At 39.7% G+C, this 17,590-nt stretch overlaps 1 long non-coding RNA gene across 3 annotated transcripts in view; it reads right to left on the reverse strand.

The window, feature by feature from the left end:
* LOC309829296 overlaps window positions 1-17,590 on the reverse strand; it is a 436,099-nt gene that overhangs the window by 149,510 nt on the left and 268,999 nt on the right. The window contains exon 4 of one of the 3 annotated variants that reach the window (XR_014297396.1): window positions 3,056-3,203. The exons of the other annotated variants lie outside the window; for them this stretch is intronic. This is a non-coding gene — a long non-coding RNA (uncharacterized lncRNA). The remainder of the gene's footprint in view (window positions 1-3,055; window positions 3,204-17,590) is intronic. 3 annotated transcript variants of the gene reach the window in all.

Here is a 17,590-nt window from a genome sequence, read left to right on the forward strand (position 1 = left end):
CAATACTTTTGATAATCAGCAGATACATTGAGGGATAAATATGGGGGAGAAAATCTGAAAAGGGAAAAAGGGGATTTAAATTTAAACAGAATTTCTTTTAATGTTTCCCCCATCGTACTAAAGTCCATCTTTAATTCATATTACAGTGAGTAATTTGTAATGCTATGTCAAAATAAATATGCAGGGCTTCCCTGGTGGAGCAGTGGTTGAGAGTCCGCCTGCCGATGCAGGGGACACGGGTTCGTGCCCCAGTCCGGGAAGATCCCACATGCCACGGAGCGGCTGGGCCCGTGAGCCATGGCCGCTGAGCCTGCGCGTCCGGAGCCTGTGCTCTGCAACGGGAGAGGCCACAACAGTGAGAGGCCCGCGTACCGCAAAAAAAAAAAAAAAAAAAAAAAAAAAAAGATATGCAAAGAAGATATGCATTTAAATTTTGAATCTGACCCCTAAGTTTGAATTTAACATTGTGCCCTAACTGAGTCCTGTATGTGGAATGGGAATTTTGAATCTGTTTTGAATGTCACAAGGATCAGCGATCATGCATAGTGTTATCATTGTTCATTACCTAATATGACTTGTGAAAAGAACATGAAATGGCATTAATCATTATTTTCTACTAATAATAATATACTTTCAATGCAAATTTCACCATTTTCTAAATATCTGGCAGCAGGAAATTCTTCTCCTTCATCACAGTCACCAACCACCCCCACTCCTTTATTCCGGATTTGCAGCTGGAAGCCTTGGTGACTGATAAAAAGCTAGACCTTACAACATTAAAGAAAAACTGAACTCCTGACCCCAAACCCAAACACCTAGAATCACAAAATCATGGGGCCCATGGGACCTCAGGAGTTGCCGAAGGTCACCCAGCTGGTTAAAGGCAGAGAGGGAAATGGAAACCAGAGCTCCTGACTTCAGGTTGAGTGTTCGTCCGCATACACAAAAATGAGCAGAATAACATCAGCTGGAGAAGCACAGACCTAGGATCACACAGACCTGGGTCTGAATTCTGATTCTGCCAATTCTTTGCTTTAATTTCTTCATCTGAAAAAGGTATAAGCTAATGATACATACTAGGCATGTTATTGTGAGGATTAAGTGATACGATACACAGAAAGTACTTAATCATAGGCCTGGCAAAGAGTAAATAATAAATATTGACAATGGATATTAACTCATGTTGCCTAGACAACAATTTTTGTTCATATAAGTAACCTTTGTCTCCCACTCTCCTCCAAAAAAAACACAAACTATACATATAGTTTTATATATATATATATATATATATATATATATATATATATAAAGTCATATATATACACAGTTGGTAAGGATGAAACTTGGACTCAAGATCAGTGTATTGCTTCATCAACAGGGAAAAACAAGAGATTCAAAGAAGACAACATAACTTACTACAGGGCAAATAATATCCAATGTGTCTTCAACGGCCTGTAAAATGATCCTAGTGACCTTATTTGTCTGCCCATCCAACTCCCAACACACATCTGTGCCCTTTAGCACAACTGGAAAGTGAGCAAACATGGTGATGGAATAAGCAAAGGGAGCTGGTGGTGTTTATCTAGGCCAATGTTGCATGTGTACATGTCGGGGGGTGGGCGATGCATGTGAGTACTCAAGGAGGAGGGGGGAGGGAGACACAGAGGGTGAGAGAGAGATTGACTAGTGAGGCTAACTGCTTAACCAGAAAAGTACACCTTGTTTCTACCAGGGCAAGGCTCCTAGGTACTGTTAAGTAGCCATAGCCTAAATGTCAGAGCTGGAATAAGGGAGTCATAGTGGCAGTTGCCAACCTAGAAGGAGCCCTAGACCCTCATTAGAGATGGAGACAAGTGTGTTCACCAGAACTCTCTCCAGTCAGAACACAGTATGTGCTGAATGATTTAAGAAGCTGTTGGGAATTGGGACTCCACAGGGGTATTTCTTCAGTGTGGCTGTATTGGTCTGGACTTTCGAGTTTTAAATTTATCCTCTCAATTAGGACACTTCCAAGAGTGAAATAAAACACTATTAATAACTATGCTGGGAGAACAGGTATAAAGTAGGACTGTCCCAAAATGAGGACACATGGTCACCTTAGTTTTAAGTGTTGGAAATCTAATCGAAATGGCTTCAGCAAAATGACATTTATTGGGCTCAGTGTTTTAAAAGTCCAGTGGTAAGTCTAGCGTCAAGGATGCCAGTTTCCAAGACTCAGTCTCTCTCACTCCATCTCTCTGTTCTGTTTTCCCTCTCTCAGGCACGCCCAGTCCCCGTAGTGGCCCCTGGCACCTCCAGGCTTACATCCTGCATCTTAGCAACATCAGCTTCTGTTTCCCAACACTCTACTAAAGTCCAAGAAAAGTTTCATTGGTCCACTTGGGTCTCAAGCCCATCTTTGACCCAGTCACTGTGGCCATGAGGGAATGGAATAGGCTGATTTGTCAAATCTGTATCATAAGGCCACTTCTGGACTTGAGGATAAGAGAGAGGACGAGTCAACCACCCAAACCACATGGACCAAGCTTAATCAAGGTATGATTCTCCAATGGAAAAGCAAGACATAAATTTGCAAGAAGGGGAATTATACTGGCCAGGTAAGATCAATAATGTCCACTAACTCCAGGACTTGTGTTTAGCTAATAAACATTTTTTTGGTAAGATCCTTATGTGCCAGGATCCATGTTAATGACTCTATCTGGATTACCCCATTTAAACTTCAAAACAATTATACAAGCTAGATACTTTATTATATGCATACTATAGATGAGGTGGCTCAGGTACATAGAAAATTAAGTCACTTCCCCATTCACAAGCCAGTGCATGAAAAATTCAAGAGTGGAAGCCAGGCAGTCAGATTCCAGAACACATGCTCTTAGCTCTTACCTAGGGAAACATCCCATGCAGGCTATGGCAAGCACATTTGGTTAGATCTCTTGGAACAACACGGGAGAGGTTTGGAGTGGATTAGAAGAAAGAGCCTAAGGCCAGTCAAGAAAAGCGTCCTGTCTGTTGATTTAAAGCCCCAAAGTCCTGATACAAATTACTGCAGTACCTGACAGAGTCCGGAGGCCCTGCAGTCAGCCAGCTTCTTGGGATAAGAATGAGAAGCAGCTTGATCTGTCTGGCTTCAGCTGTATCTCTAAAATACCAGCAGGGAAGTCTCTCAACACAACTGAGAGAGTATGCTCCAACAGTGGGTCCTATGAATTCAAAAAGCCCTCCATTAATAAACAACAACAAAAATTTAACCTCAAAGAATGGGAAAAAAAGGAGGGGGGGTATTTACAAACTACTTTTCTTATAGCAAAGAATTTCTTATTACAGTTACGCAAAAGGAACTTCAAAGATTCCAGAAATAATTTAGTTATGTCAATGCAGAGCATTACTTGGCAACTTTGAGTGCAAGTATATTTAAATATATTTGGCCATGTTTACTTGCACATTCCTAAATTAGACCTGAATAACTAGCTGATAGACACATAGTACAAACAGCTTGTTTGTAACAGGAAAACTGTTCAATCTATCTTCCTTTATAACTGAGCTTCCACAACCTTGATTTATTGGTGTAGTTCAGGAAATTTATCCCACATAGTGTTATAGGGAATCACTTTCATTTGTATGCTAACTGCTTTTGATTATTTTTTTTAGCATCATCAGTGGCCTTGATGATTGATTTTCAATCTAGCTAAATGAGTTCGTATTATACATATTTCCCAGTAGGAAAGAGATTATCTTAGCAGATAGTACACTTCATGGCACAAAGAAAGTTCTAGCTCATTCCACTGACATTTGGAAGTTTTCAAGGGACATGCCACATGAGCAAGGCTTCTGGGCTTTTGAAGGAAAGATTATAGCAACAACCAAAAAAAGTAGTTAATTCTTTAATGAAATGACATAGATACAGTGAGGGTACACATAACAGTTAAACAGTTACTTAAGAATTTAGTCTCTGGGGTCAAGACTCTGGGGTTTGAATCTTAGCATCACCACTTACCAGTATGTGACTCTAGGCAAGTTACTGAACCTGTCTAGACCTTCGTTTCCACACCGCAAAATCAGAGCCACTAGCAATATCAACAATATTGAGTTGTTTGAGGATTAAATAAAATGATGCATGTGTGACACATATGGCATGGTTCTTGGCTCATAGAAAGCCCTCAGTAAATACTAGCTCTTGTTGCTGTTGTTGTTGTTGTTTTTAGAGTTGCAAGGAAATAAACACAAAGATACCTCTCTGGCCACCAGATACCTAATAACTTAAGGGGAATGGAATACGAGATTGACCATTTCCACTTAGCCCATTGTGACTTCTCTGCACATAGACTAGAATTTATTCTTTTGATTATCAACCCACATTTGTCACAATGTCCCAGTCAAAGAATGAAGTGGGATCATTATTCCGAGATGCTTTTAATTAATACAGCAGTAAATTTTCATTCATTTCAGAGTTTTCCTTCCTGACCCATATCTATCATATTTGATCATATATCATATCCTGACCATATAAACAAAGCCTTTGTCCTATACATTGCCTTTCTGTATCTTTCACCCCCAGCCCCCGCCATGCCACCAATTCTCCTCCAAAAGACTTGTAGCATTACTAGCCGTAACTTTGCAAAATCTGAGGATATGCTTCACATTATACTTGAGGCAGGTACCAGACAGCGCATTTCCCATCCTCGTCCCCCAGCCCTCCAGGGAAAATAGGACTGTATGATATGTAATGGACATACCTGTGGTTTCTGCACCCATCCATGTTCTTTTTTTTGATGACACTACTGGATTTGCTTTGGGGAAGTCCCTTTAGCCCACTGCACACAGTTACAGTGAGGTTGTCAGTTAAGGTACCTACTTCTCCTGGACAAAGAATGGACATATGACCTGTATTTGTTTCCTAAGGGTACCAAAACAAATTAAAACAAACTTCCTGGCTCAAAACAACAAAAACTTACTCTCTCACAGTTTAGGAGGACCCCAGTCCAAAATCAAGCTGCCATCAGGGCTGGTTATTTCTGGAGGCTCTGAGGGATAAACTGTCCCCTGTCTCCCTTCCAACCTACAGTGGATGCTGTCAATCCTTGGTATTCCTCAGCTTGTAGACACATCACTCCTATCTCACCTCCTTCTCCCTGTCTCTGGGCCTCCTTCTTTTCTGCCTCTCATTAGGACATTCTCATCAGATGCAGGACCCACCCTTATCAAGTATGGCCTCATTTCCACCCTTACCTTAGTTACATCTGTAAAAAGCCTTGTTCTAAATAAGGTCCCATGTTTTGAAGTTCTGGGTGGACATGAATTTTGAGGGGATGCTATTCGACCCATTCCATGACCCAAGACAGGCCAATCCAACTCTCTTTCCCTGGAAAACCAAAAGAACTAAAATTATTTGCAACACGTTTGTTTTACCAGCAGAATCCTGAAGAGACTGCCCACTAGTTCCTGTTACCTATGTCCCAGAAGCTTCTCTGGTCTCCTACGTTGCATGGCTGAGTTATTCAGGGTCTCCTTCATTCTGTGCATTACCCAATACCCTGGCAATAAATTCCCATGTAGCTTAACCAGGTGGAATCAGGTTCTGCTACGAGAAACCAAAGGAGTCTAAAGCAGAGACTACAATGTCTGAACCACCTCAGTCCTGAAATGTAGAAATAAGAATAATTGATGTCAAGGCCTGTTTTTTACACTTTCCACTAACTAAATAGTCCTTTGATCACAACTCTTCCACCCATCTAACTTAGAATATTTTATTTCTGGAGACTTTACCTGCTTGTCACAGTAATTTTTCTAGAAGTCTTAGAAGTTTATGCAAATATGTCGGTGATAGTTCCCAGCATCCTTCCAAATCCTGAAAGTGCTGACAGACTGACTAAACTAAGAAGTTATCTTATATTCCTAGGGCAGACTAATTAAATCCTACACATTGACATTTTTGGCTAAAAAATGGTAACTACACTAATTAGCCCATTAGAAAATGTGCATATCTCATTGTGCCAAATGAGAGGGGATTCCTTATAATTGTTCCTATAGGATTGCACGCAACTACTGGGGACACGAGCTAATTGCAGGAAACGTCATTACCTTCCAAGTCCCATCACCCACTTAACTACTGAGGAGGTGCCCACCCGAACAGTGAGGAGGAGTCAGAGCTGGATGGGTTTTCCTAGAATCGTGGCTCATCACCACCGCACTCCAAAGTTTTTAGGAACATAATAAGTCTTTGCAAGTGGAATGAACGTGGCCTCTGACTTTCTACCAGATCCCACACTGTCTCAGGACACCAGGAAGCCAATAATGCTAACAAACTAGTACAGAGTGAAAAATTAAAACATTGTAAACTTTTGAAGACACTGCAGAAGCTATAGCCCATGTTTATGAAGAACATTTGGAGCTTTCAGGAAATCATTTATTTAAGTAAAATCCCTAAAGATTTACTAAATGTCAGGCAGAGAAATTAAAATGTCAGTATACTGCAGCAAGGTCAAAACTGAATTAATAGCATGGAGGCAAATTACTCAATTGGATACAATTTAACCAATCTTTGTGGACACCCACCATGTGCCTGACACTTTAGTAGGCCCAGCAAGGGATCAAAACTAAGAAAGAAGAGGCTAAGGCCGCCAGAGAGTTTGCAATCCAGTAAGAAGAATGAGAGCAGAAGGCAAACCCCAGAAATACAAAGGGGAAAATGCTATAAGAAAGAAAGAAACAAAGTGCTGGAGGAAAAAGGATTACTTCAATTGCAAAGATCAAGAAAGGCTTTCCCAGAGGAAGTAAATATAGGGGTGGTCCTTGACTGACAGATATGCAGAAAAGATTAACCAGATGGACAGTCAACCCAAGTAAAATCATAAAGATAGGAAAATCCATGGTATATTCAGAGGACAGAAATTAGCTTTTCTGAGATACAGGGCTTCCTAAAGAGGGAGACACGGCTGGAAAAATAGGTTTGCAGCTACCCCAAGGAGAGGCTTACAGGATAGGTACATGGTCTTTTTTATTCATGGAGGGCAATGAGAGTCATTGAAAGTTTTTGCAAGGGAGCATTCTGTTCAGCACTAGCTTAAGGAGGATTCATCTGGAGGCAATGTGAATGACAAACAGGAGCCAGAGATATCAATCTGTTGGGCATCTGACTCAGTTTTAAGCAGGAGAGTTTGGAAAGAAAGCAGGAAGGAGGGAAGGAGGACACATGTGCAAGAGACAGGACAATGTCCCAACCCAGAAAAGAAGTTCTCAACCCTGGCTGCATGGTAGACTCTCATGGGTAACTTTATTGAAATACTGAATGCCAGGGCCCACCCCAAACCAATAACATCAGAACCTCTGTGGTTGGGCCCAGGCATTGGGATGTTTGAAAAGTTCACCAGGTGATTCCAATACACAGATAGTACTGATCCTGGCTTATTCTTCAAGGTATAGTCCAGGGGCCAGCAGGTCCAGCATCACCTGAGAGCACGTTGGAAATACAAATTCTCAGACCACTCCTCTCAGAATATGCACATTAACAAGATGACCAGGAAATATGCCCATGAACATTTAAGTTAGAGAAGTACAAACAGATGCTTCTGGGACAGGCCCTGAGATGATTCAGGTCTAATCAGCACCCAGGTGAAGCCAACACAGGTCCACAAACCACACTTGAGAATGTGTTAGAAATGCCAACACTGCACATGGCCAGACCACTCACTGGGGCTTCTGCTGTTTTCCTGAGGTCCAGTTTCTTCCCTTTCACTCTGTGTTCTAGTGTCAGACCTCATCCCCATCTCTGCAACCCGTCACCATGTTCACAGGTGTCAAGAACAACTCCAGGAAAACAGTTTGGCTGTTCCTCAAGAAGCTACACATGAATTACTATATGACCCAGCAATTCCACTCCTAGGTATATACCCAAAAGAATTGAAAGCAGAGGTCACAAATCAAGCCTCAGTAAATTTAAGAAAATTGAAATCATATCAAGCATCTTTTCCGACCACAACACTATGAGATTAGAAATCAATTACGGGAAAAAAAAAACAACTGTAAAAAATACAAACACATGAAGGTTAAAAAATACGCTACTAAATAACCAAGAGACCACTGGAGAAATCAAAGAGGAAATCAAAAAATACCTAGAAACAAATGACAACAAAAACACGATGACGCAAAACCTATGGGATGCAGCAAAAGCAGTTCTAAGAGGGAAGTTTATAGCAATACAATCCTATCTCAAGAAACAAGAAAAATCTCAAATAAACGACCTAACCTTACACCTAAAGCAAATAGAGAAAGAAGAACAAACAAAACCCAAAGTTAGTAGAAGGAAAGAAATCATAAAAATCAGAGCAGAAATAAATGAAAAATAAATGAAGAAAACAATAACAAAGATCAATAAAACTAAAAGCTGGTTCTTTGAGAAGATAAACAAAACTGATAAATCTTTAGGCAGACTCATCAAGAAAAAAAGGGAGAAGTCTCAAATCAATAAAATTAGAAATGAAAAAGGAGAAGTTACAACTGACACCACAGAAATACAAAGGTTCATAAGAGACTACTACAAGCAACTATATGCCAATAAAATGGACAACCTGGAAGAAATGGACAATTCTTAGAAAAGTACAACCTTCCAAGACTGGACCAGGAAGAAACAGAATATATGAACAGACCAATCACAAGTAATGAAATTGAAACTTCATTAAATAAGTCTTCCAACAAACAGAAGTCCAGGACCAGATGGCTTCATAGGTGAATTCTATCAAATATTTAGAGAAGAGCTAACACCTATCCTTCTCAAGCTCTTCCAAAAAGCTGTAGAGGGTGGAACACCCAAATTCATTCTACAAGGCCACCAACACACTGATACCAAAGACATCATCAAAACAGAAAATTACAGGCCAATATCACTGATGAACATAGATGCAAAAATCTTCAACAAAATATGAGCAAACCAAATCAAACAACACATTAAAAGGATCACACACCATGATCAAGTGGGATTTGTCCCAGGGATGCAAGGATTCTTCAATATACGCAAATCATTCAATGTGATACACCATATTAACAAACAGAAGAATAAAAACCATATGATCATCTCAATAGATGCAGAAAAAGCTTTTGACAGAATTCAACACCAGTTTATGATAAGAACCCTCCAGAAAGTGGGCACAGAGGGAACCTACCTCAACATAATAAAGGCCATATATGACAAACTCACAGCAAACATTATTCTCAGTGGTGAAAAACTGAAAGCATTTCCACTAAGATCAGGAACAAGACAAGGTTGTCCACTCTCACCACTATTATTCAACATAGTTTTGGAAGGTTTAGCCACAGCAATTAGAGAAGAAAAAGAAATACAAAGAATCTAAATTGGAAAAGAAGTAAAACTGTCACTATTTGCACATGACATGATACCATACATAGCAAATCCTAAACAGGGCACCAGAAAACTACTAGAGCTAATCAATGAATTTAGTAAAGTCGTAGAATAAAAAATTAATACACAGAAATCTCTTGCATTCCTGTACACTAACAACAAAAGATCAGAAAGAGAAATTAAGGGAAAAATCCCATTTACCACTGCAACAAAAAGAATAAAATACCTAGGAATAAACCTACCTAAGGAGACAAAAGACCTGTATGCAGAAAGCTATAAGATACTGATGAAAGAAATTAAAGATGATACAAACAGATGGAGAGATATAGCATGTTCTTGGATGGGAAGAATCAATATTGTGAAAATGACTATAGTGCCCAAAGCAATCTACAGATTCAATGCAATCCCTATCAAACTACCAATGGCATTTTTCACAGAACTAGAACAAAAAACTTTACAATTTGTATGGAAACAAAAAAGACCCCAAATAGCCAAAGCAATCTTGAGAAAGAAAAATGGAGCTGGAGGAATCAGGCTCCCTGACTTCAGACTATGCTACAGCAATCAAGATAGTATGGTACTGGCACAAAAACAGAAATATAAGATCAATGGAACAGGATAGAAAGCCCAGAGAGAAACCCACACACCTATGGTCACCTACTCTATGACAAAGGAGGCAAAAATATACAATGGAGAAGGGACAGACTCTTCAATAAGTGGTGCTGGGAAAACTGGACAGCTACATGTAAAAGAATAAAATTAGAACACTCCCTAACACCATACACAAAAATAAACTCAAAATTGATTAAAGACCTAAATGTAAGGCCAGACACTATAAAACTGTTAGAGGAGAACATAGGCAGGACACTCTTTGATATAAATCACAACAAGATCTTTTTTGACCCACCTCCTAGAGTAATGAAAATAAAAACAAAAATAAACAAATGGGACCTATTTAAGCTTAAAAGATTTTGCACAGCAAATGAACCCATAAACAAGACAAAAAGATAACCCTCAGAATGGGAGAAAATATTTGCAAACAAAGCAACTGCAGCAAAAAAAAAAAGCAACTGCAAAGGATTAATCTCCAAAATATATAAGTAGCTCATGCAGCTCAGTATCAAAAAAACAAACAACCCAATCAAAAACCCAAACAAAAATGTCTGTTTAGAAGACCTAAACAGACATTTCTCCAAAGATGACATACAGATAGCCAACAAACACAGGAGGGAAAAAGTCCATTTCAAACAGAAAACTCTTAATACCCAGAACCCATGAGACCTAAAATGACCAAGATGAATAGAGTGAAAACATGAGTCCTCTCATGCACATTCTCTTCTTGAAACTGAGACGGTCCAGCTTGATGTTTGGTACAATGACAAATTGTTCTAGGCAGATTTTCCAAAGTAATCCAAAGTCCCTGAGTCCCTCTACACAAATTGTCTACTGTGGTGACTTAATTTCATGTTTTTAGTTTTAAGGAGAAGAGATTTGGATGAATGTTCTAATGTAGTAATTAGCAATTACATTAATATTGTTGATTTCCCATTATGTTGTCCCATTATTCTAATTATGTTTCTCTTTAAACAATTTTTCAGACTGCAATCTCCTACTTAGATGAGCCTAATACCCTGAATAACCTCCCCTCGCCACTGTCCACCCAAGTTGGTAATGAGTCCTGTGCTATTTAACCTCACATCACACAATTTTTTAAAAATCATTCCAAAGAGCCCTGAGTCAATGTACTCTCTGTGTAATTACCTCCAGGACCCAGACCAACATTGCAGTAATCAAAGCAGGTGGTCATTTGGAAGGGCTCTCTACACAAATAGCTCCTTGACATCTCACTGATATGCCTGAAATCCTACTCTTGAAGAGCCCTTTTGGGAGATCTTTGGGGGGTTTCAGTCTTCAATCATTTCTGAAGAGAGCAAGCTGTATCAAGCAAAAATCTGGAGAGAATACCATTTAACAAGAGCCTATAAGACACACCAAATACTCTCAAATGAGAGCTAACACTCTATGTTTCATGCACCATTCTAAGTGCCTTACATATATTAACTCATTTAATTTCCTCCAAAACTTCTGTAAGGCAGGTGATATTATGATCCCCATTTTACAGATGAGGAAACTGAAGCTGACACAGCTAGGATTCAAACCCAAGCAGGCTGGCTCCAGGATCTGTGCTCTTAACCTCTGCTGTTCTGCTCTCTGATGTATTTCTTTTTCAGTCATCTCATGAAGCTGGCATTTTATATCTTCTTGGACAGGTGAAGCTAATGATCACAGAGGTTAAATAACTTAGCCAAAGGCACACAGCTAGTAAGTGCCCAGATTAATGTAAACCCAGGTATTTCTGACTCCAGAGACTTGCTCCTTCCCCTCTGCTGCCTACCCAAGAAGAATATATCACAATATCCAATCATGATGAGCATTTATGAGCAAGACCTAAACAACCAGGAAATAAAAAATAATATATAGTCTATATGGTTTACTAACTAAGGGAAAGAGTGACAGATAGGTATGGCGGAGCCTACTAGCTAATCAACAAACCTATTTCCTCTTCCTCTTGGGCACACAGTGCATTTTCCAACATCCTTTGTAGCCAAGTGTAACCAAGTGCCTGAGTTTTAGTCAGTGAGTTTTGGCCAAAATATTGCAGCAAAATCCTCCAACTTTCTTTCCTCATAGCCTGACTAAATGGAGAGGCTCCAAGAACCTAGAGCAGGGAGGAGCCACAAGAGTGGAGGAGCCTGGGTTCCTGATTGACCATGTGGAAGGCTGACCAACCAGGAACAGGCCCAAAGGATTATGGCAATAAGAAGTAACCTTGGGGATTTCCCTGGTGGCCTAGTGGTAAGGATTCTGGGCTTTCACTGCCGTGTCCTGGGTTCAAGCCCAGGTCAGGGAACTGAGATCCTGCAAGCCGTGAAGCATGACCAAAAAAAAAAAAGTAAGCTTGTACTGTGCTGAGTCACAGAGATTTCAAATTTATCTCTTATAGCAACTACTGTTACATTAACTATTGATAATATAGGATAAAAGTTGAATGTTGTCATCAAAAACTTAAAATATATGTCATTGATTAACAGTTGGATTTTGAATAGAAGAGAAATAAACAACTAACTCAGGTTGGAAAGCTGGAGATCATGCGATATGTATCCACAAAACATTTGGTAAAATTTTCCCTGCAGTAACTTGGAAAGGAGCTCACATGCCTACTGGCTTTCACTCCAAATGAAATGGGCTGCCATTTGGATGTTTTGAGTAGCAGGATGACATGGTCTGATGTTATTAAATGGATCACCGCTGGCCGCTTTGTTGAGACTAGGCTGGGGGTCAAGGGTAGAAGATGGACAACCAGTTAGGAGGCTACTTCCACTGACCACAAAGAGTGAATTCATAGGTTGAAGACTCTCCTCCTGCATCCCGATGATGCTTGGTTCTCCTAAAGACTGTTTCTGAGCCACCAGGCCAGATGAAGTTACTACCATTGGTTCTGAGAACACTATTATTTCTGATCAATGACATTTCAAAAACAAATTGAATGTGGATAAATGACTTGCATCTGAGCATTCAGTTTTTTCTTTGTTAACATATTCTTTCAGATGGTCTTGATTTTCTTTCTTATGATCTTATTTATATTAAAAAGAAATGGATGTTCAATTAAATAATTGGACACAGATGTCCAGTTTATTTAAAGAATCCTTAAATACCTAATTTTGTTGCTTGTAGAATCATGACTTCTCTAAAATTTGGGTGTATGAAAATAGAAGTAATATTTAGGGGTCTGCCAAGTGCAACAGGGCTGAGAGATTTATACTTGGCCTTCCTGAGATAGACATATACAGTTCACTGAAACTCCCCAGGGCATAAGCATAAAGCTCATAAAGCCAGGTAGTAGGAAACACCACCTTCAATGCTTCAGTTTAACATCTCTCTGTCCTACCCTCAAGTAAGTCTAGAACATATGTTCCTCCATGGACATACTGCATCTGTTTTCCAGTTACAAAGGCCTGCATTATTTATTGTATCTCTGCCTACGGTGTGATCACATTCTAGTAAAATCCTAAGAGATTCACAGGGCTGGGAATAGTGTTCTTGGAAAACTATGAAGAAGTAGGAATTCTAGCACGTGGTGTTTATCCTTCACTTATACCCAAATTCCAATTTAACCAGTAATTAGAGAGCAATCACAGCACCCCACGCACTGGATTTGCTTAATTGCCTAAGTGTGAGAGGTAGGCTTGTGTGTCCACCACTTGTTTCTGATCCATGTCATTACTGAAATTTACATCTTAGAAGTTCAGGCTTTTGTAGTTTGCTTTGGGGTTGTTTGAACATTTTTAAAAACTAGAGTGGACAGCCCGGGAGTCACAGTTTTCCTCAAATGGAGGAAGGAAGGACTCTCTTCCAAGTCAGTATTCAGATACTGCATGTTCTCATCAATGATGAAATGATCCCTTGAAGGTGCTGAGAAGGAAAAGGCGAAATGCGATACCCACTTTTTTCCTGTTTGCTGACCATCATTCAAAGGTAGAGTTAGCCGTTACTGAAATAAACTGTGGAGAAAATATCAAAATAAGCCTATTACACTAGGACCCAACCATTACAGCCAAGGAAATAACACAATAAATCCTTTGAAATGAAGAAATATAGCAAGAGGCACTTGAAAATTGAGAGGTGTTTTGTCACTAAATTGCAGCATTAATAGTGCTTTGATGCTCCTTGCTAAATTGTATAGTTCTGACACTCAAAACGAATATTAGGAAAATCATACTTATTTTATACAACTCGTTAGCAGAAAGAAAGAAAATAAGATGATGTTTTAAAATCATAAATCTCCTTTATAACTAACTGTGAATCTGATGATATTGGAAGGGGAAAGCAAATTGAAAGGAAAAGGATGATTCTAAACTGTATTATAATCTTGGATGTAAATGAACTATTATCTCATCAGTAGAGGATTAAGTCCTATTTGGAATATGATGCTGAATGCTGGCAATATTCCTTCTCTGATAATGATAGGAAACTAGGAATCACGGAAGAAGTTATTTCTTTTTTCATTATCAGCGGGACACTGGTGTCATTTCTATATACCTGTGATCTTTTTTAACCAATTTTTCTTCCCTACATATATACCCATCTATCCCAACTAATGAAATATCACTTAAATTTACGCTACTTGATAAAAAATGACAAATTCAAAGAATCAGAAGGAAACTGGATGTTCACAGCACAGTGCTCCATAGGCAAGGTTTAACTGATCGCCGGCACCATTTTCAGACTCTCATTAATGCTTGCCTGGTATTCTAGATGTCTGTTTACCCAGTCTCGTTTTAATTTGTTAAAGGAAGTTAAAGTCATGACTCAGCTATAATGTGGCAGCATTTGAGTATTAAACAAAAATGCAAATCTAGCAGTATACATCCCTCATGAGACGTAGCAAGCTCATTTTTCTTCATATTTCTAATTCAGTTTCTTTGGTTTGGGGCAGAATTTCTGTGGCACATGGTTATGTTTAAACTTTATTACTAAGCTACTCCCACATTATTAGCCAACTTGAAGGCCTAATTCTGAAATCTGTTGGCTTAGAGACATGCGTAAACACTTGGGAAAATATATTTTTTTCACGCAGCCACTGCACTGAAAGCAGGGAAACATCTGAGCTGTTCTAAAACTCTGTCCTGTCTGTGCACAAAAGTGACAGCTATGTTTCAGAGTTCCCAGTGTCTTTAGACATATACAATGAGTCTTTCTCATCCGTCTTAATTTTTCATTCTAAATAATGCATGATTCTGTCATTAACCAGCAGACAGAAGACCCCCTGAGGGGTACCCTAGTTGTCTTAATTTGGATCTTGGGTGAAGGGAATATTGGGGAGGTGATCTCAGGAAACACCATGAGCAAGAAGGGGAAGCTAGGAAGACTGTGAAAGGTGGGTTAATGAGGGATTATTACTCTGTGGGCAACCCAGACTCTATCCTATGGGGAACTCTCTGAGCAGTTGTGTAGAAAAGACCTGAAAATTGCTGAAGGGCAAGGAAACAGGGTATTAATCTGTCCGTTTCTAAACCTCAGTGGTTAAGGGTTGCTCCTGAGGCATGAACCCCTTAGCACTTCTGGCCTGCCCAGTGTCCTAACCAAACACATTTCAGCAGCCGGAGAACACCCGAGGACACAGCGCTGCAGGAAGCCACCAGCAGGTCAAGTAACTTCCGTGCTGGTGCCTCCAAGAGAGCCAAGGGAGCATGGGCTCCCTGCAGCACTGTGAGGCAGAATGCTGACAGGCTCGGCTTGAATCTGTAGGGAAGCAGAACTTACCACCCTAAAACGCGTCTCTTTAGCATGCAAATTATTTTAGCTGAAAACGATCAAGGCCCAAATGACTCAGGAAGAAACTCTGACCTTCCCCAAAACTGCCAAAAAAAATTTAGATACAGGGCCTGAAACTTCACATAAAACACTGACCAGCTAAAACTGGTTTTGCCTCCTTAAATAGGTTGTTGATTAACCAAACCTAGAGTTATTTTACAAAGACAGCACTGCACATGTGCAAGATGGGAACCCATGTCTCCCAGATAAAGCCGGAATCAAGAATCTCCAGTATACAGAACTCAAAGAATAGAAATGTTGCCACCTGGGCCTTTTACAAAGAGAGAAGTCCTTCAATAAGGAAAATGTGGCTTCTAGCAGCACGAGTAGATTATATGGACTGATTCTAGACTAGCGAATCAGCTTCCAAGTTTGAAAATCCCTTACCCCTTAAATTTCTGCTCCAAACCCTGAATTGGGGAGACAGATTTGAGCCGTGCCTCCTAAGGCCCATCAACCTCTTAACAAAGCTCTTTCTTTTCTCAAAAGCCTGTGCTGTAGTATTGGCTTCTATGTGCTTCATTGGGCAGGGAGCCTTGCTCCGTAACAGGCCTATTGCTGGAACAGAGCTATCACCAGAGATACCTGCAAAGAATATGGGCTAGTGTGGTGGAGGAAACAGGGCCTAAAGATCAGAGTCCTCTCAATGGATAAAGAAGATGTGGTACATATATACAATGGAATATTACTCAGCCATAAAAAGAATGAAATAATGCCATTTGCAGCAACATGGACAGACGCAGAGATTATCATACTAAGTGAAGTAAGTCAGACAAAGACAAATATCATGACATCACTTATATGTGGAATCAAAAAAAATTATATAAATGAACTTATTTACAAAACAAAAACAGACTCACAGACTTCGAAAACAAACTTATGGTTACCAAAGGGGAAATGGGGGGGGATAATAGGAGTTTGGGATTAACATATACCCACTACTATATACAAAACAGATAATCAACAAGGACCTACTACTGTATAGCACAGGGAACTCTACACAATATTCTGTAATAACCTATATGCGAAAAGAATCTGAAAAAGAATGGATATATGTATATGTATAACTGAATCACTTTGCCGTACACCTGAAACTAAAACACTGTAAATCAACTATATTTACTCCAATATAAAATAAACAGTTAAATTTAATTTAAAAAAAGAAACGCAAAAAAAGAGAGTGATTAAATAAACAGTAGAACATCTTCAAAAAAAGATGGTCAGAGTCCTCTCTGTATCCCATTGTCTCCACAGGGCCCAGCCAGAAGAAGCTAGAAGAGTAGAGGAAAATGTCTTCTTCCCTGACAAATCCCTGCTTCCCCTCTACTCAGGTGTGATTTGGACACAGTACTTAAGATCTCTGAACCTCACTTTTCTATACAGTGAGGTTTGTGATGCTGACCTCTCGGGGTGATCATAAGGATTCAATATAATTATGTGATGTTATATGTAAACTCCCAGCAAAGAGCTAAGCACACCATAGGTGTTCAATAAATGCTAATTATTTGGGTTGTGATGATTATAATCTTTATTAATTATAACGCACAATAAATATCCTCCAAACCTCGGCCTCTCCTTGCAGAGTAGGATAGTCCTGCCGTGCTCACCTCACCCCCACGGCAGGTGGTCTAGGATAGGAAGCAGCAGGAGTCTCTTAATCTCCACTGCATCACTTCTTAGCACATTTCTCAAACATAACACATTCTGTGACATTGTGTGCTGGACACAGGTAGGCAATTCTCTGAGAAACCCCAGCAGCCGAGCAGGGTGTGAGACAGAGAAATCAATCCTCATCTAAACTTCTCATAATACTCATCAGAATCCCTTATTACACTCAAAAGAAAAAAGTCATGTGATAAA

This window comes from Grampus griseus, assembly GCF_964374135.1.
Source record: "Grampus griseus genome assembly, chromosome: 11".
In the NCBI taxonomy this organism is placed as follows: domain Eukaryota; kingdom Metazoa; phylum Chordata; class Mammalia; order Artiodactyla; family Delphinidae; genus Grampus; species Grampus griseus.